This window comes from Ochotona princeps, chromosome 4 (genome assembly GCF_030435755.1).
Source record: "Ochotona princeps isolate mOchPri1 chromosome 4, mOchPri1.hap1, whole genome shotgun sequence".
In the NCBI taxonomy this organism is placed as follows: Eukaryota; Metazoa; Chordata; class Mammalia; order Lagomorpha; family Ochotonidae; genus Ochotona; species Ochotona princeps.
The window spans coordinates 97,963,967-97,970,890 of record NC_080835.1 but is presented as its reverse complement, the minus strand read 5'-3'; positions in this window follow the sequence as shown (position 1 = coordinate 97,970,890).

Below are 6,924 nucleotides of genomic sequence, written 5' to 3'. Positions count from 1 at the left end.
CTGAAGTGGTTAGAGATGAGACTCAAAGATGGCAGGAAGCATATTATCAAGAGTTTTGTAATTGATGCTTGAATATGAATTTTATATAATGGAAAACAAACCCAAGAGGACTAACAATCAGATTTGTTGTGAATTTTCTGTATATTGAATGAATGAAGATAGAAATTGAAGATTAATATATACATTTACATGATTTAATTTTTGTAAAAGGAAAAAGTGCATTTATGTGTGTTTATTTATACTTGTATATACAAAGGAAAATGTTTCAAAGGATATACTTTAACTTGTTCACAGTGATAACCTCTGGGGAATGGGATTAGAGGGAAGGGGATTTATGTGGCTGTCTGTATACTGGGTGGGATATTGTGCTTTTATTTCTGTATTTGAATTTTTAATAAATATGTATTATTTATAATAAAAAAAGAATTCAAGATGTAGTTATCTTTCCTTTACTTCTGTATGTAGGACCCTCTTAAGTATCTTTGTGAAACTGGTCCGGGAATGATGAATTCCCTTATTTTGCTAGTCTTGGAAAGTCCCGTATTTCACCAATGTTTTTTGGGAGGTTCAATAAAAACTTTTAATTGAATGACAACGACTTTGGACAGTGCCACAGTGAATATTTGTGGCTGACATTAAATGCCATTAGGGGGCCCAGCGTGGTAGCCTATTGGCTAAAGTCCTCGCCTTGCATGCTCTGGGATACCATATGGGCTTTGGTTCTAATCCCTGCAGCTATTCTTCCCATTCAGCTCCCTGCTTGTGGCCTGGAAAGCAGTGAAGGACAGCCCACAGCCTTGGGATCCGGCACCTGTGTGGAAGATCTGGAAGAAGCTTCTATCTCCTGGCCTCGGATTGGCACAGCTCCAGCTGTTGTGGCCACTTGTGGAGTGAATCATTCATTGGACGAAAGATCTTCCTCTTTGCCTCTTCTTCTCTCTGTATGTCCAACTTTCCAATAAAAATAAATTGTAAAAAAAAAAAAAAAAAAAAAAACCTTTATGCAAGGAATAGAAATCAATGGAACACACATTGAACAGGGTGAAAGTCAAGTTATCCTTGCTTGTAGGTGAACTGGCCCTATATGTAAAGGATCCAACAGACTCCAATAGGAGACCTTGGAGCTAGTACAAAAGTGTAGTTTCACAATACAAAGTCAACACAGAAAAATCAATAATCTTTGTGTACAAAGACCATGACTGAAAAAGAACTTGTGATATCAATATTATTCAAAGTCATTAAGAAAATTAAATACTTGGGCCTGGCGGAATGGCCTAGCAGCTTAAGTCCTCGCCTTGACGAGCTGGGATCCCATATGGGTGCTGGTTCTAATCCCGGCAGCTCTACTTCCCATCCAGCTCCCTGCTTGTGGCCTGGGAAAGCAGTCAAGGACGGCCCAAGTCTTTGGGACCCTGCACCCGCATGGGAGATCCGGAAGAGGTTCCAGGTTCCCGGCTTTGGATTGGCACAGCACCAGACTGTTGCGGCTCACTTGGGGAGTGAATCATCGGACGGGAGATCTTGCTCTCTGTCTCTCCTCCTCTGTGTATATCTGACTTTGTAAGAAAAATAAAATCAATCTTTAAAAAAAAAAGAAAATTAAATACTTTGGAGTAAATTTAAGTGAGGATGTGAAAAATAGTTTATTGATAATAAAACATGAAAGAATGAAACAAAAGAGGGCAGAAAATGAAAGAATTTTTCATGTTTGTGAATTGGAGAGATTAATATCATTAAAATGTCCTACTACCACAAACAATTTATGGATTCAACGCAATCCCAATTAGAATACCCAGGGCATTCTCAGATCTAGGAAAAAATGCTGCAAAATTCAGATTGATATACAAGATAACACAAATCTCTAAAACAATCTTAAGAACAAAATGAAGCTGGAGATATCACAATACTACATTTTAAGATACACTACAAGGCAATTATAATCAAAATAGCCTGGTACTGGGACACAAATAGACATGTAGATTATGGAACTGAATGGAAAGCCCGTAAATCATTGTATGCAGCTACTAACTAGCTACTCTTTAACAATGAGCTAAAATGCACTCTTGGAGAGAGAATAATAACTTCATCAAATAGTTAAAAATTATATCTACCTATACTGAAGGTAGATATAATTTAAGCAAAAATCAACTTTCAATGGATCAAGGGTCTAAAAAGCAGATAAAATCCACAGTGATATTTCACTTCACCTCAGGTAGAATGGTTGTCATAGAGAAGTCAAAAATAATAAATGCTGACCAGGATGTGAGGAAGAAGGTATCCTAACACACTGTGGCACTGTTGCTGGGAAAGATACTTGTTCAGCCATTGTGGAATTCCATATCACCCAGCTGTCCCACTCCTTGGAATTTATCCAAATGAGATTAAATCAGCATATGAAAGAGTTGCTGCAGCTGAATTCACAATAGTTAAGATATGGAATCCACCGAGATATCCATCAATTGAGGATGACTGTATAAAGCAGATGTGGTTTATTTACACTGGAATACTTACTCAACCATTAAATTAATGAAACATGTCATAAAACAAAATAGATGCAATTGGAAGCCATTATGCTTAGTGAAATAAGCCACTCTCAAAAAGGCAAATAGCATCAGCTTCTTTGATATGTGGCAATTAACCCAGAAGCCAATAGCATGTATTGGAATGAGAATCTTGTGAGATGATTGGTACTTTCAGGTCTTGCTTGCATTTCCGTGGCTCTGTGGTTCGCCCTGCACTTTCCTTGTTGAATATCATGGTTAGTGTTTCGTTAAACCTATGATTGCAGTGTTCTGAAATTTTGTTTTTGCAAAAAGTAAGGAAAGATATGAATGGAAAGTAGGAAAAGGCAAAAGAGGGAACGAAGTGTGATTCTCTTCTTGGACTCAGATCCATGAAATACACAAAATCTGTTTTCTTTCTATTATTATAAAATTTAAAAAATAATTATTGTACTTTCACAGTACGTTGTGATCTCTGGCCCAGCTTCCCTAGTGCTTGTGAAGAATTATTGGTGCATGAAAGTGATTGAGACAGTGTTTCTGTGGGGAGATGACCCTTGGAGCATCTTACGTGGCTGTCTTCTTGCTCTTGTTACATATGGTTCTTGTGTAAAGGACCAGAAAGGTAATAGATGTGAAACCCTCAGGATAGTCACTAACACGTGCCAACGACCCAGTAATATTTTAAACATGAGATGATGATGTGGAAAGGCACGCCACTGGCAGCTGGCAGTAAAAAAAAAAAAAAAAAAAAAAAAAAAAAAAAAAAAGGTCCGTGACATGCAGGCAGTTGTAGCAGGGATCCCTGGCCTGGGATATACTCCCTACTACCTTTGTGCCTCTGTCCCTCTCAGGGCCTGTGGGTTTCTATCTGTTCCCTTCAGAAACTTGTATCAGGGCTACATTCCCCACCTTACAGTGGTTCTTGTTAGGCCCATGAACATTATGTGTCATGCTTATAGGTCCAACGTGGCAGGGGGATGGCAGCTCTGCTCCTGGTCCCACCTCCTCTGGCACAGTTGGCTCAGCACACTGTCAGCTGGACAGTTCCCAGGGCTAAGGATGGGCCATATGCTCACCCAGAGAGGGGCCATTTGGAAATTCACCTCTTTCCAGCTAAGTTTCCTTCCTTGTTCCAGATTTAAAACTTTAAACTCCTCAGTCTCTCAGGGTTTAGGCGCCCCAGAACGTAGTTCTCAGTCTGAAATAAACCCTGGCATCCGAACTTCCCCTGTTTGGTGGGGGAGGGGGTTGAGCTCATCTCACACACCCATGAGTATAACCCCTGGCAGGCTGCCTGGCGAGTGCTTGGCTAATCATGTTCAGTCAAGTTGGAGGCCTTTAAGCCAAGAGAGTTGGACTCCAGGCTTTCAGGAGGGTTATGCTTGAAGGCCCCTATTTTCCATAGGGACTTGAAGATACATGAAGCTCTAGGGGGAGGCATCTATGATTTACAGAAGAATGTGGCAGGGAGATCACATAGAATGGTATATTTATGTGACTGGATTTAGATTCAGGTTGAATCTTAGCCATCCTGTTTCTCATGGCTTCTCCCCTGCATTCACACTTAGTCTCTGAGTCATTTACGTATGAAGCATTCCCTACCATCTTTCAAAGGAATCTAGTGGAGTCTGGGGAGACAGAGCTCACTGTATGGCTGTGTATATGACTCTGGGTCTTCCAGAGGGAGTAGGAAGCTTTTAGGGCCCACAGAACAGAAGCTTTGTGTTTTTCACCTAGACTGTGGATGTGAACAGAAAGTGGGGCTCAGCCTTCCCTGAATGCTATGATCCCAGTGCCCTGGCCAAATGAAGCTGGTTTTCTCTCCATATATAGGTGAAAGATGGTTTTCATGTGTCTGGCTTTGGCATCTTGAGGAGCCCCACATCCGCCAGGAATTCCCCAAACTGGACTGTCCTAAAATGACCCCTGGTGCTAGGTGCATAGTCATTCCAGCTACCAGACATTAACTGTGGTTTTACTGGGCAGTGGGCTGCCCATCTCTCTCTCCTGAGGGCTTAGCCGTAAAGCCCAAGTAGTTTCCAGTCTCACTTTCACTCATGCATTAACTACCCAGTGTCATCTGATTAAGTAGGTTCCATACTTACATGTAATCAATTGGGTATTCTAGCACTGTGCGTAACCTTTCCTTCATCCATTCTCCCTGGAGAGGGGCAGTGTCCAGCAGTTGTTAAGAATTATGCAGTTGGGGCCTAGCGGCTAACGTCCTCACCTTGAAAGCCCTGGGATTCAATATGGGCTCTGGTTCTAATCCCAGCAGCTCCACTTCCCATCCAGCTCCCTGCTTGTGGCCTGGGAAAGCAGTCGAGGATGGCCCAAAGATTTGGGACCCTGCACCCTCATGAGAGGCCAGGAAGAGGTTCCTGGTTCCCAGCATCGGATTGGCGTGCACCAGCCCGTTGCGGCTCACTTGGGGAGTGAATCATCAGGATGGAAGATCTTCCTCTCTGTCTCTCCTCTCTGTAGATCAGGCTTTCCAATAATACTAAATCTTAAAAAAAAAAAAAAAAAGAGTTACGCAGTTGGATTTGGGCTGCAGTACATAACCTTAGGTTAATTACACAATATATTTAAGCCTTAGTTTCTTTACCCATGGAAAAAGAATTGGTTGTATCTTTCTTATAGGGTTAGTGGGATCATTAAAGGAGATAATGTACATAGAGGAATTTGCATATAGAGGAATATGTGGCCAATACGTTTTATTTTTCATCATTTGTGTTCATTTACTCTTGTCTCACCTTCATTTGTATAGTTAAGTAAACAGCTTAAGTTGGGCCCGGCGGCGTGGTCTAGTGGCTAAAGTCCTCGCCTTGAAAGCCCCGGGATCCCATATGGGCGCCGGTTCTAATCCCAGCAGCTCCACTTCCCATCCAGCTCCCTGCTTGTGGCCTGGGAAAGCAGTTGAGGACGGCCCAATGCATTGGGACACTGCACCCGCATGGGAGACCCAGAAGAGGTTCCAGGTTCCCGGCTTTGGATTGGCGCGCATCGGTCCGTTGCGGCTCACTTGGGGAGTGAATCATCGGAAGGAAGATCTTCCTCTCTGTCTCTCCTCCTCTGTGTATATCTGGCTGTAATAAAATGAATAAATCTTTAAAAAAAAAAAAAAACAGCTTAAGTTATGCCTCTGGTAGTCTATAATTTGTAGAGTGATCTATTTTTTTGAGTTTGAAATATTTAATTCTTTAGAAAAACAAATGATAGTATATTCCTCTATATTTTCTTTTTTTCTCTCTCTTTTTTTTGGCTACTGTACTGTTGTAATATGTTTGTTTTTTTAATTTTTATTAATATTTAGCAATATGTGACAGTTTCATAGGCTCTGGGAATCCCCCCATCCCTCCCCACGCCCCTCTCCCCTGGTGGATTCCTCCACCTTGATGCAGCATTACAGTTCAAATTCAATCAAGATTCTTTCCTTGCAAACATATACTAAGCATGGAGTCCAGCTACTTATTGTCCAGATGGGTTGAACAGTTTCTTGGGGAGTCCATTTCTGGTCCGAAGTCAGAGCTGGTATAATATCCTCACAGTCAATTAAGAGTCCCAATATAACATCAACAGCAATTTGCAATATTATGGAATTGACATGGTTTTGAGTAACCAGTATGTTAAAAAAAAAAAAAAAAAAAAACAAAAAACAAAAAATAAAAAACAAGTTCTAACCACAACCTATGATTAGCTCATTGACATCTCGATTTTAGTTTATATGCAGGACCGGACCGGCTTCTATATACCTTGAAAAGGCTATAGGGTACCATTCAGCTGTCTCGTGTCTATTTCATTTTAGTATTTAGCCATTTGTTGTGTTGAAGTATAATTTTGTTGATCTTGGCAGATTTGGGGATAATCTAGACTGGCTTGTAACTCTAACAAGATATTTGTCAACATTTAAGGTGCAGAACATTTTGGGGGGGGGGGTGTGTGCAGGAAAATCCTCAACACCATGGTGAGGAGTGACTAATCTTTGTGTCCCACCCAGCGAGGCATGAGCCAATCCACGCCAGCTCTTACCTGTCAGATTTCAAGCTCTACTTTCTGTTGTTTATTTATTTTAGGTTTTTTTTTTTTTTTTTAGTTTGTATGATTGTTTGCTGTGAGAGGTTTTCAAAGCGATCCTGATGGTCACTGCAAGGGAGGGCGGGGGTCCAAAGGTGGAGCCAGGCTCGGACCAGAGAAAGCTCTCCTCCCTGGTCCCGAAGGACATTTACTGTTCTTCTGTGTCTGCGGACCTCTCAGGGCTTCTGGTTGTCTTTCCGATGACGTTGGTTTCTGCGAGGTTGTGTTTGGACTTCTTCCATCCCCTGTGGAAGCTTCGGTTGGGGGCGGGTGACCTCAGAGTACTCAGCCTCCGAGGGCATCCAATTCCCTGTGGCCTCCTTGGCAGTTGGGGTATAGTCCT